The sequence below is a fragment of the Cherax quadricarinatus genome, unplaced genomic scaffold, assembly GCF_038502225.1.
Source record: "Cherax quadricarinatus isolate ZL_2023a unplaced genomic scaffold, ASM3850222v1 Contig35, whole genome shotgun sequence".
Taxonomy (NCBI): domain Eukaryota; kingdom Metazoa; phylum Arthropoda; class Malacostraca; order Decapoda; family Parastacidae; genus Cherax; species Cherax quadricarinatus.
The window spans coordinates 58,266-71,907 of NW_027195061.1; the positions used below are offsets into that span (position 1 = coordinate 58,266).

Here is a 13,642-nt window from a genome sequence, read left to right on the forward strand (position 1 = left end):
GGGTGTAGGACGGCAGGGAGGGTATATAGGAGGGTGTGGGGGTAGGACGGCAGGGAGGGTACATCTGAGGGTTTGGGGGAAGGACGGCAGGGAGGGGACATAGGAGGGTGTGGGGGAAGGACGGCAGGGAGGGTATATAGGAGGGTGTGGGGGTAGGACGGCAGGGAGGATACATCTTAGTGTGTGGGGGAAGGTCGGCAGGAAGGGTACATCTGAGGGTGTGGGGGGAAGGACGGCAAGGAGGGGACATCTGAAAGTGTGGGGGAAGGACGGCAGGGAGGGTACATCTGAGGGTGTGGGGGAAGGACGGCAGGGATGGTATATAGGCGGGTGTGGGGCTAGGACGGCAGGTAGGGTACATCTGAGGGTGTGGGGGAAGGACGGCAGGGATGGTATATAGGATGGTGTGGGGGTAGGACGGCAGGGAGGGGACATCTGAGGGTGTGGGGGTTGGACGGGAGGGAGGGGACATCTTTGGGTGTGGGGGGAAGTACGGCAGGGAGAGGACATCTGAGGGTGTGGGGGAAGGACGGCAGGGAGGGGACATCTGAGGGTGTTAGAGTGGACTTGTATCAGACTTAGTTGGTATCTGATAGTGACTCACAACACAACACTCTTACAACAACACTGTAAGTATTAAGTTGTCCATTATTTATTAATCTGCCTATGATGCCCTGCTCTGCCTGCCATGCCCTGCTCTCCCTGCCCACCTGCATACCCTGCTCTGCCTGCCATGCCCTGCTCTCCCTGCCTTGCCTGCCTGCCTGCCCTGCCTGCCTGCCTACCCTGCTCTGCCTGCCATGCCCTGCTATCCCTGCCTTGCCTGCCTGCCTGCCTGCCTGCCTGCCTGCCCTCCCTGCCTGCCTGCCCTGCCTGCCCTGCCTGCCTGCCTATCCTGCTCTGCCTGCCATGCCCTGCTCTCCCTGCCTTGCCTGCCTGCCTTCCCTGCTTGCCTGCCTACCCTGCTCTGTCTGCTCTGGCCTGTCCTACTCTGGCTTCTCCTCCCCTTTCTGCTCTGACCTGCCTTGTCCTGCCTGCTCCTTCGTGTCATTTACTGCCTCCCTGCCTTACTTTCTCTGGCCTGTCCTGTCCTGCCTGCTCTTGTCTGTCCTGCCCTGCCTGCTCTGGCCTGCCCTACCTGTTTTTTCCCTGTCCTAAACTAACTGCACTAGCCTGTCCTGCACTGGTCTGTCCTGCCTATCTACACTGGCCTGTAATGCCCTTCTTTTTCCAGCCTGTCCTGCGCTGCATACTCTGGCCTGTCCAGCCTTCCTGCTCTGGATTGTACTGCCCTGCCTGCCTTGGTCTATTCTGCACTGCCCTGGCCTGCCCTGTCTGCTCTGACCTGTCCTGCCTACCCTGGTCTGCCCTGCCCTGCCCTGCTTACCCTGGTCTGTCCTGTACAGCCCTGCCTACCCTGGTCTGCCCTGCCCTGCCCTGCCCTACCTGCTCTGGCCTATCCTGCCATCTATGATATAGCTTGCCCTACACTGCGCCTGCTCTGCTCTATCTTGTTCTGCGTTGCTCTGCATTTCGCACTGCTCTAAGTTGCTCCTAGTTCTGGCGTGCTCTACCTTACTTTGCACTGCTCTGTTTTGTTTTGCACTGTCCTGGCCTGCCTTGCTCAGCCTTGCTCTGCACTGCTCTGCCTTGCTCTGCTTTGCACTGCACTTTTCTGTGTTGCTTTACCTTGTTCAGCCTTGCTCTGCACTGCTCTGCCTTGCTCTGAACAGCTCTGCACTGCTCTGCCTTGCTCCAAACAACTCTGCACTGCTCTGCCTTGCTCTGAACAGCTATGCACTGCTGTGTCTTGCTCTGCACTGCTATGCCTTGCTATGAACAGCTCTGCACTGCTCTGCCTTGCTCTGAACAGCTCTGCACTGCTCTGCCTTGCTCTGAACAGCTCTGCACTGCTCTGCCTTGCTCTGCACTGCTCTATCTTGCTCTGCACTGCTCTGCCTTGCCCTGCACTGCTATGCCTTGCTCTGAACAGCTCTGCACTGCTATGCCTTGCTCGGAACAGCTCTGCACTGCTCTGTCTTGCTCTGCACTATGCCTTGCTCTGAACAGCTCTGCACTGCTCTGCCTTGCTCTGAACAGCTCTGCACTGCTATGCCTTGCTCTGAACAGCTCTGCACTGCTCTGCCTTGCTCTGCACTGCTCTGTCTTGGTCTGCACTGCTATGCCTTGCTCTGAACAGCTCTGCACTGCTCTGCCTTGCTCTGAATAGCTCTGCACTGCTCTGTCTTGCTCTGCACTGCTCTGTCTTGCTCTGCATTGCTATGCCTTGCTCTGAACCTCTCTGCACTGCTCTGCCTTGCTCTGCACTGTTCTGCCTAGCTCTGCACCGCTCTGCCTTGCGCTGCACTGCTCTGCCTTGCTCTGCACTGCTCAGCCTTGCTCGGAGCCGCTCTGCACTGCTCTGCCGTGCTCTGCATTGCTCTGCCTTGCTCCCAACCGCTCTGCACTGCTCTGCCTTGCTCTGCACTGCTCAGCCTTGCTCGGAGCCGCTCTGCACTGCTCTGCCGTGCTCTGCATTGCTCTGCCTTGCTCCCAACCGCTCTGCACTGCTCTGCCTTGCTCTGCACTGCTCTGTCTTGGTCTGCGCTGTTTTGCACTGCTCTGCCTTGCTCTGCACTGCTCTGCCTTGTTCTGAACCGCTCTTCACTGCTCTGCCTTGCTCTGCACTGCTCTGCCTTGCTATGAACCGCTCTGCACTGCTCTGTCTTGCTCTGAACCGCTCTGCATTGCTTTGCCTTGTTCTGGCCTTCTCTGCACTGATCTCCCCTGCTCTGCATTGCTCTGCCTTGCATTGCTCTGCCTTGCTCTGCACTGCTCTGCCTTGCTCTGCACTGTTCTGCCTTGCTCTGCACTGCTCTGTTTTGCTCTGAATCGCTCTCCAATACTCTGCACTGCTCTGCCTTGCTCTGCACTGATCTCCCCTGCTCTGCATTCCTCTGCCTTGCATTGCTCTGCCTTGCTCTGCATTCATCTGCCTTGCACTGCTCTGCCTTGCTCTTCACAGATTTGCCTTGCTCTGCTCTGCACTGCTCTGTCTTGCTCTGCACTCCCTTGCTCTGCCTTGCACTGCATTGCCCTGCACTGCCTTGCTGTGCACTGCCTTGCTGTGCACTGCCTTGCTGTGCACTGCCTTGCACTGCTCTGCCTTGCTCTGCACTGCCTTGCACTGCTCTGCCTTGCACTGCACTGCCTTGATCTGCACTGCCTTGCACTGCACTGCCTTGCTCTGTGCTGCCTTGCACTGCACTGCCTTGCTCTGCGCTGCCTTGCACTGCACTGCCTTGCTCTGCACTGCATTGCACTGCTCTGCCTTGCACTGCACTGCCTTGCTCTGCACTGCCTTGCTCTGTGCTGCCTTGCACTGCACTGCCTTGCTCTGCGCTGCCTTGCACTGCACTGCCTTGCTCTGCACTGCCTTTCACTGCACTGCCTTGCTCTGCACTGCCTTGCTATCACTGCCTTGCACTGCACTGCCTTGCTCTGCACTGCCTTGCCATCACTGCCTTGCACTGCACTGCCTTGCTCTGCACTGCCTTGCACTGCTCTGCCTTGCTCTGCACTGGCTTGCTCTATTCTGCCTTGCTCTGCACTGCCTTGCACTGCTGTGCCTTGCTCTGCACTGTCCTGCTCTGCACTGCCTTGCACTGCACTGCCTTGCTCTGCATGGCTTGCTTTGCACTGCCTTACTCTGCACTGGCTTGCTCTGCACTGCCTTGCTCTGCACTGCCTTGCTCTGCACTGCCTTGCTCTGCACTGCCTTGGTCTGCGCTGCCTTGCTCTGCACTGCCTTGCTCTGCTCTGCCTTGCACTGCTCTGCCTTGTTCTGCACTGCCTTGCTCTGCACTGCATTGCTCTGCACTGCCTTGCTCTGCACTGCCTTGCACTGCACTGCCTTGCTCTGCACTGCCTTGCTCTGTGCTGCCTTGCACTGCACTGCCTTGCTCTGCGCTGCCTTGCACTGCACTGCCTTGCTCTGCACTGCCTTGCACTGCTCTGCCTTGCACTGCACTGCCTTGCTCTGCACTCCCTTGCTCTGCACTGCCTTGCACTGCACTGCCTTGCTCTGCACTGCCTTGCTATCACTGCCTTGCACTGCACTGCCTTGCTCTGCACTGCCTTGCACTGCTCTGCCTTGCTCTGCACTGGCTTGCTCTGTTCTGCCTTGCTCTGCACTGCCTTGCACTGCTGTGCCTTGCTCTGCACTGTCCTGCTCTGCACTGCCTTGCACTGCACTGCCTTGCTCTGCATGGCTTGCTTTGCACTGCCTTGCTCTGCACTGGCTTGCTCTGCACTGCCTTGCTCTGCACTGCCTTGCTCTGCACTGCCTTGCTCTGCTCTGCCTTGCACTGCTCTGCCTTGTTCTGCACTGCCTTGCTCTGCACTGCATTGCTCTGCACTGCCTTGCTCTGCACTGCCTTGCACTGCTCTGCCTTGTATTGCTCTGCCTTGCTCTGCACAGCCTTGCACTGCACTGCTTTGCTATGCACTCCCTTGCTCTGCACTGCCTTGCACTGCTCTGCCTTGCTCTGCACTGCCTTGCACTGCTCTGCCTTGCTCTGCACTGCCTTGCACTGCTCTGTCTTGCTCTGCACTGCCTGGCAATGCTCTGCCTTGCTCTGCACTGCTTTGATCTGCACTGCCTTCCACTGCTCTGCCTTGCTCTGCACTGCCTTGCACTGCTCTGCCTTGCTCTGCATTGTCTTGCTCTGCACTGCCTTGCTCTGCACTGCCTTGCTCTGCACTGCCTTGCTCTGCACTGCCTTGCACTGCTCTGCCTTGCTCTGTGCTGCCTTGCTCTGCGCTGCCTTGCTCTGCACTGCCTTGCACTGCTCTGTCTTGCTCTGCACTGCCTGGCAATGCTCTGCCTTGCTCTGCACTGCTTTGATCTGCACTGCCTTCCACTGCTCTGCCTTGCTCTGCACTGCCTTGCACTGCTCTGCCTTGCTCTGCATTGTCTTGCTCTGCACTGCCTTGCTCTGCACTGCCTTGCTCTGCACTGCCTTGCTCTGCACTGCCTTGCACTGCTCTGCCTTGCTCTGTGCTGCCTTGCTCTGCACTGCCTTGCTCTGCACTGCCTTGCACTGCTCTGTCTTGCTCTGCACTGCCTGGCAATGCTCTGCCTTGCTCTGCACTGCTTTGATCTGCACTGCCTTGCACTGCTCTGCCTTGCTCTGCACTGCCTTGCACTGCTCTGCCTTGCACTGCTCTGCCTTGCTCTGCAATGCCTTGCACTGCTCTGCCTTGCACTGCTCTGCCTTGCTCTGCAATGCCTTGCACTGCTCTGCCTTGCACTGCTCTGCCTTGCTCTGCAATGCCTTGCACTGCTCTGCCTTGCTCTGCTCTGCCTTGCACTGCGCTGTCTTGCTCTGGATTTTGTTGTTTTGTTGACAATACTCTCACTTCCGGGGCTCGATCCTTGGCAAGGAAGTAAGTAAGTAAGTAAGTAAGTAAGTTTATTCAGGTATACACAAATACAGTTACATAGAATTATCATACATAGCAGCATATGTGTAGAGAACCTGGGATAACCCAAAAAAGTCAGACAGAGTGACTTATTTCCTTTGGACGTGTTACCTTACACCTGCTGTCACTGTTCACCTAGCAGTAACTAGGTACCTGGGTGTTAGTTACTATACACCTGGCAGAAGCAGATACCTGTGTGGTCACCTAGCAGTAAGTAGTACCTGGGCATTAGGCGACTCTTGTGGGTGGCATGTTGGGGGACAAGTTTGAAGGATCACAATGGAACTAAGACAGATAAGAACGTAAGAAAGATGGAACACTGCAGCAGGCCTACTGGTCCATGCGAGGCAGGTCCAAGTTTCCTACCGGCTTAAGCCAATGTCCCGACCTAATCAAGTCAGGTCACATTCACTTAAGGAAGGAACACGGCAACTAACCTAGTAGCACAAGCTAATCGGGTCCAACTCACACCCACCCACACCCACTCATGCATTTATCTAACCTATTTTTAAAACTACATAACGTTTTAGCCTCTATAACTCTGCTCGGGAGTTCCACTCATTCACAGAAAAAAGTTAATAAATTCGTAAGGTAGGAACGCCCCTTTGTAAAACCATGCTGAGATTCGTTGATTAATTTATGCTTTTCAAGGTGGCTACGAACTGCCTCGGAAATTATTGATTCCATAAATTTTCCCACTATGGAGGTTAGGCTTATTGGTCTATAGTTCGAAGCTAAGGACCTGTCACCTGTTTTGAGAATAGGTATTACATTTGCAATTTTCCACTTATCTGGCACCATGCCAGTTTGTAGTGATATGTTAAAAAGATTAGCCAAAGGTTTGCTAAGCTGATCTTTACATTCCTTTAGAACCCTTGCATACAGTTCATCAGGGCCTGGGGATTTGCTAGGTTTTAATTTATCTATTTGCCTAAGGACCATGTCACTTGTGACCCTAATCGTGCATAGTTTATTATCGTCCTGTTCTACATAATTTATTATTTCTGGAATGCCACTGGTATCTTCCTGTGTAAAAACTGAGAGGAAGTATGTGTTAAAAATTCTACATATTTCCTTATCACTGTCAGTGATCTGACCTGAGTAACTTTTGAGTGGGCCTATCTCGTCCCTGATCTTACTTCTGTATACCTGAAAGAACCCTTTTGGGCTAGTCTTTGATTCTCTTGCAACTTTAACCTCATAATCTCTTTTTGCTTTTCTTATTCCCTTTTTTTATTTCTCTCTTTAACTGAATATATAGATTTCTTAACTGCTCGTCTCCTCTTTTGATTTGCCTATATATGCCTCTCTTATGACCAATGAGATGTTATAATCTATTCATCCATTTAGGATTATTTTTGTTTGATCTGATTTCCCTATTTGGAACATAAGTTGTCTGAGCAGCTAGAACTATGCCCTGGAAAGCATCATATCGGCAATCATCTCCACCTGACCCATAGTCAGGTCATTCCAGTTCAGCCCACCCAAGTAATTTTTCAGTCCAATGAAATCAGCCAAGCAGAAGTCAGGAACAGAGACTGGATTGCCATTATTAGGGGAATTCCATGATATATTAAAACTTAATGATTTGTGATCACTTTCCCCAAGCTCATCATTAACCTCAAGATTATTAATTAGCGTTTCCCTGCTGGGAAGAACCAAGTCAAGCAGGTTATTTCCTCTAGTTGGTTCAGTCACAAACTGTTTTAAAAAACAATCCTGAGTCGTATCAAGAAAGTCACTGGACTCTAAATTTTCTGTCAAATTGTTCCAGTTGATCTGTCTGTAGTTGAAATCTCCCATTATCACAACATTTTCTTATGTAGATGCCTTACAAATTTCGTCCCATAGAAGTTTACTGCACTCCCTATCAATATTTGGGGCCCTGTAAATCACACCCAAAATTAGCTTTTCACAACCCTTGAGAAGCTGTAACCAAACAGATTCAGTGGCTGATGCTTGTTATTTTATATCTTGTAATAAAGTTGGTAGAATTACCGACAATATGTAAAGTAAAAGGACACAAGTGCAACTAATGTGACATTTATTGTGGCAACGTTTCGCTCTCCAGGAGCTTTATCAAGCCATTACAAACAATACATGGACACAGAGGGTATATAAAGGCTCAGAGTGAGGTGAATACTAGTGAGGTACCATTTCAATGTTCACTAGTGGTAGTAGTAGTAGTAGTAGTAGTAGTGACAAAAGTAATACAATATGGTAGAGCAATTAATTCGTACATGAGTAAAAGGATATAAAAGCTATTACTTGGGTAACATAAAAATAGGTTGGACAAATTCAAAGTTTATTCTCTATAAGGATTACAATGCTGAGTTTACAGAAATTTGGTTATTGTGTGGTTTACATGTAGTAAAATTGTGATTACAGAGTGTACCACTAGAACGCTTAGCATGGCTAGGCATTTCGGGCAGACTTAGTTTTATTCTTAATTGTAAAATATTACAAATTATGAGGTAAGTTGGAATTATGGCTAAGTGACTAAATACTAGTTTGTGAGTTTAGCAATGTGAATGCTTTTGTTTTGGCACAGTACATAGTTTCAGTATTGGAGTATCACAGGATTCATTATTTTAAGATTGAGATTAATATTTCTGTTTATGGTCAAATGAGTGGTATTCGTGTAGTTAGTTGACGGGGTGTATCAGGGAGATAAGATGTTTTCTAATGGTAGTTTTGAAGGTTGTGATGAATGGTTTGAAAAACCGACAAGTTGAAGATTGAGACACTTATGCAGCATATGGGAATCTTTATTCAGGAAACGTTTCGCCACACAGTGGCTTCATCAGTCCAATACAAAGAGGAAGGCGTAAGGAGAGGAGGAGTATGAGGTAATCAGTCCCTCAGCCTGGAGTCGATGTGTTCAGTCCATCAATCTTGTAGAATGTACAGTATAGGGCCGTAGACGTGGCTTATATACTGTAGTGAGGTGACTTGAAGCAGACGGAGGCGGGATCATAGTGGTACCATCCACTAGTCGAAGTAGGTCTTTGTCCAAAGGTTGAACAAGCGTTGAAGAATTCTTTGTAAGAAGATCCCATGATGCTGCAGTGTCTGACAGTTGTGATGAATGGTTTGAAAAACCGACAAGTTGAAGATGATGGACTGAACACATCGACTCCAGGCTGAGGGACTGATTACCTCATACTCCTCCTCTCCTTACGCCTTCCTCTTTGTATTGGACTGATGAAGCCACTGTGTGGCGAAACGTTTCCTGAATAAAGATTCCCATATGCTGCATAAGTGTCTCAATCTTCAACTTGTCGGTTTTTCAAACCATTCATCACAACTGTCAGACACTGCAGCATCATGGGATCTTCTTACAAAGAATTCTTCAACGCTTGTTCAACCTTTGGACAAAGACCTACTTCGACTAGTGGATGGTACCACTATGATCCCGCCTCCGTCTGCTTCAAGTCACCTCACTACAGTATATAAGCCACGTCTACGGCCCTATGCTGTACATTCTACAAGATTGATGGACTGAACACATCGACTCCAGGCTGAGGGACTGATTACCTCATACTCCTCCTCTCCTTACGCCTTCCTCTTTGTATTGGACTGATGAAGCCACTGTGTGGCGAAACGTTTCCTGAATAAAGATTCCCATATGCTGCATAAGTGTCTCAATCTTCAGTTTTGAAGGTGATGAATGTGTAGACTGGAAAGAGGCAGCTGGTTTCAGTGTTCACTCTCTGTAATGTGCTTTGTGTAGTATTACAGGAGAGACTATGTGATGGCAGGGTTTACTGTTTTCAGGAGGATTCTTGCTAAGACTTCGGAGATGGTGAAGCTGCCGTTGTTTTGTTTAATTGTATTTGGAACAGCGATCAGTGATGATTCGAGGCACTTGTGTCTGCGGAAATTAGTTTCTTTGATCACTAATTGGGCGTCTCTGAATTTCATGAGATGATTGGTGGAATTTCGGTGTTGTACACAGGCGTTGTTCAAGTTATAGTTCCTACATTCGTAAATGTGTTCAATGAGGCGGGTGTCGAGGTTTCTTGCTGTCTCACCTACGTAAATCTTGTCACAGCCTCCACAGGGTATAGTGTAAACTCCTGCATTGACTGGTTCGTGGTGCTTGGATTTTGTCCTAGTTAGATCCTTTATTGAGCTCTTCAGATCATTAATTCTCCACGCATCAACACCACTCCCAACAAAGTTATAATTCTTCCCAACAGCCAGGTTGCACTGAATGTCTCAAAAGTACTTTCACAAGCTAACACCAGAGTCGCCATCGCTTCTAGCACTTCAATAAAGGATCTAACTAGGACAAAATCCAAGCACCACGAACCAGTCAATGCAGGCAATGAGAGGCAGTTGAACAGTCTTGGGCCCCTGACACTTACTGTATTGTCTCTTAACGTGCTAGTGACACCCCTGCTTTTCATTGGGGGGATGTTGCATCATCTGCCGAGTCTTTTGCTTTTGTTGTGAGTGATTTTCGTGTGCAAGTTTGGTACTAGTCCCTCTAGAATTTTCCAGGTGTATATAATCATGTATCTCTCCCGCTTGCATTCTGCATTCCAGGGAATACAGGTTCACGAGCTTCAAGCGCCATATGTGAATTTTGGTAAATATTTTTTTTCTCAATTTTTTGTTGGGCTATCTTACTGAAACTTGGGCAATGTATGATGGAAAAATGCTTCTTAATGTATGCAAAAATGAAAAAAAATTGGGGGATAAATAATGGAGTTCACTTCTCAGTCATTAGCCGCCCTTCAGCAGTATATTTTTGTAATGTTTTTATGGGTGTATTAAGATAAGATAAGATTTCGTTCGGATTTTTAACCCCGGAGGGTTAGCCACCCAGGATAACCCAAGAAAGTCAGTGTGTCATCGAGGACTGTCTAACTTATTTCCATTGGGGTCCTTAATCTTGTCCCCCAGGATGCGACCCACACCAGTCGACTAACACCCAGGTACCTATTTGCTGCTAGGTGAACAGGACAATAGGTGTAAGGAAACGTGTCAGAATTTCCACCCACCGGGAATCGAACCCGAGCCCTCCGTGTGTGAAGCGGGAGTTTTAGCCACCAGACCACCGGGCCACCCATTCTTGTTTTTTTGGTCTCATTTCATAGAATGGAAGCTCTATTACAGAACTAGATATGATTTTGATTGGTTTCACAATGAAAAGTACCTTGAAATTGAACTCAAAGTAGCAGAAATGTTCGATTTTTGCCGATGTTCAATGAACTTTCTTGTGTAAGTCAAGTTAGTTAACTTTATTAAGTGTATTCTAACCTAACCACTCTGTAATCTAGCAAACTCAATAATCCGGCACACTACAAGTCCCAATGATGCTGGATTTGTGATGGCAGACCTGTAATTTGGCCAATTTAACACAAAGTTCAAAATACAGTGGACCTTCAACCAACGGCATTAATCCATTCCAGAGAGCTTGCCGTTAGTCGAATTTACTGTTGGTTGAATTAATTTTCCCCCTAAGAAATAATGGAAATCCAATTAATCCGTTCCATACAGCCAAAAGTATTAAAAAAATAATTTTTTTTTTACATGAAATATACATTTCCCTACAAAGAAAACAATAAGACATGCCCAATACATTCATAAATAAATGTTAAAATGACACTTACCTTTATTGAAGAGTATTGATGAGTGATGAGACACTGTTTTTCTTGAACAGGGGGATTTTCTGAGAGATACATGAGTAAAGGGTTCACTTTGCAATCCCTACTAGCATTACTAGTTCCAGGCATTTTTTCCTGTTCACCTGAGTGTTAGTCGACTGGTGTGGGTCGCATCCTGGGGGAAAAGATTAAGGACCCCAAAGGTCCTTCCTCCAAAATTTGCACCAGTCAACTATAGTGATAATATAGCATTTATTGTGGTGGAGACGGAAAAAAAATAGAGAAGCTAGATACAGCGATTGATAAACAATGGTGGAGGTCGACCGTTCGTCATTGTAGGAGTGGCAGCAGTCACCGGCTCTTCAACACGCAAGTTATACTTTTGTATCAATCAAATCACATATTACTCGGGTAGATAATTTCCAGTAGATCCTTCATGTGTTAGCTCAAATCACCGACCAATATGGTTTAAATAAGTGACCCACTGATCAGATCAGATAGACTGGTCCGAACCCTTGACTGGTCCGAAACCCTGACTGGTCCGAACCCTTGACTGGTCCGAACCCTTGACTGGTCCGAACCCTTGACTGGTCCGAACCCTGGACTGGTTTCAAACGGTTTCGTTGTGCACCACCTAGCAGGTTATTAATAGAATATTCAAGAGGTTGCTAGTAGAATTGCAGTAAATCAACCATTCAAATCATTATGAAGCTGTGTGTAGTCTGTGGTCAGTCAAACAAACGGGCTTCCACATGCATAAATTGTCATTTCTGTGAAAATTGGTGTCACGCCCCTTGTGCAGATATCCAAGAACTAGCTACAAGCAGTATTAAAACAGGGAAGTGTTTTTGGGTATGCCCAAATGAGATAAATCTGTGGACTAAAATCACAAGGGTATTAAAAGAGGTCAACATCAAAGCTGCTTTCATAGAAAACCTGGAAGCTTTCTACAACAGATGGGAACATAAAAAGTCCGGGCTGAATGGTACTGCCCTTGATACTGGCCATATAGTCAGAAACTTTAAGGCTGGAGATGATGTCCTGGTAGTCAGTAAATGTGGGGCTGATAGTGCTGTCCTGGGAGACAGTAATGGTGAAGCTGGAGGTGCTGTCCTGGGAGACAGTAATGGTGAAGCTGGAGATGCTGTCCTGGGAGACAGTAATGGTGAAGCTGGAGATTTTGTCCAGGTAGTCGGGAATTATACGCAGGAAGGAATACATATAAATGACCTCATAGGGGACAGGAGCCATAGTAGGGAAACAAGTGTAGTCAAAGATAAGATAAAACCAATATTGCAAACTAGAAATACCGCAGGAAATAGCAAACAAGAGGACTCCACTAGCAATAGTGAGGATATATTACCAAAAACAACTGGTGGGAGCTCCATTGTTGGTGCTAGGGAGGATAGAAGTAAGACAGGGAAACATGCACCAACAGGGAATACAGTCACAGAAACCCAAGGCAAACGGAAACCAAGACTGTGCACATACTATGCACTCGGTATCTGCTGGCATGGGAAATCTGGAAAAACAGATGGGACGTGCAACTATGACCACCCTAGGAAATGCCATGCCCATATGACAACAGGAAAATGCAAACTCCCTTCCTGTAAGCTTTTTCACCCTGAACTGTGTACCTCTTCAGTACAGGAAAGACTGTGCTATAACTTAAATTGCCAGGCATACCATCTAAAGGGGACAAAAAGATACAAAACATCCAGGCCATGGGAAAACCTGGGTAGCCACAGCCACTCAAGAGGGAGAGGTTTTTTAGTGCCAGGAAGGAAAAAAAACTGGCAGGAAATGGCAGAAATCGTACACCAAATCCAGTCATTCCTGGAGTGGAACCACAGTCGATGGCCTCCACTCCAAACCAACAGATACAGATACTAATGCCGGAAAAAAAATCCCCCCCAGTACCAACAATACCACCAGTCCAATAACATTCTTCTTTGCAAATATACAGGGTCTAAAGCCAGCAACAAACAACAAAATACCTTTCATCCGTGGACTGCTTGCAGAGGCAAAGGCAATGTTCGCGGCTTTCACTGAGACCCACATAAAGGATCACTTGGACAACGAAATATGGATCCCAGGTTACAACCTATACAGATGTGACAGAGTGAACAGGCAAAAGGGGGGGGTTGGCCTGTACATTGCAGAGTCACTTGTTTGCACAGAACTGCTAAATGCCTCAAATGATGTAGTGGAAGTTTTAGCAGTAAAGGTCGAGAACCAAAACCTAGTCATTGTGATAGTCTACAAGCCTCCGGATGCAACATCCCAGCAATTCCAGGAACAGCTGTTAAAAATTGACCACTGTCTGGAAAACCTTCCAGCTCCTGCACCCAACATCTTGCTCCTGGGGGATTTCAACTTAAGGCACCTAAAATGGAGGAATATAGCAAATAATATTGTTGCAGTAATAACACCAGGAGGCAGCTCTGATGAAAACTCACACTCACGAGAGCTTTTAAATCTCTGCACAAAATTCAATTTAAACCAGCAAATAATAGAGCCTACTAGACTGGAGAATACACTAG

The 13,642-nt window shown here is 48.0% G+C and overlaps 1 protein-coding gene across 3 annotated transcripts in view; it reads left to right on the forward strand.

The window, feature by feature from the left end:
• Positions 1–499: 499 nt before the first annotated feature.
• The window catches only part of LOC138850962 (uncharacterized), a 173,520-nt gene continuing 160,377 nt past the window's right edge, over positions 500–13,642 (forward strand). For all 3 annotated transcript variants that reach the window (XM_070079886.1, XM_070079887.1, XM_070079888.1), the window contains exon 1: positions 500–629. The gene's annotated coding sequence lies outside the window, so the exon portion shown is untranslated. The remainder of the gene's footprint in view (positions 630–13,642) is intronic.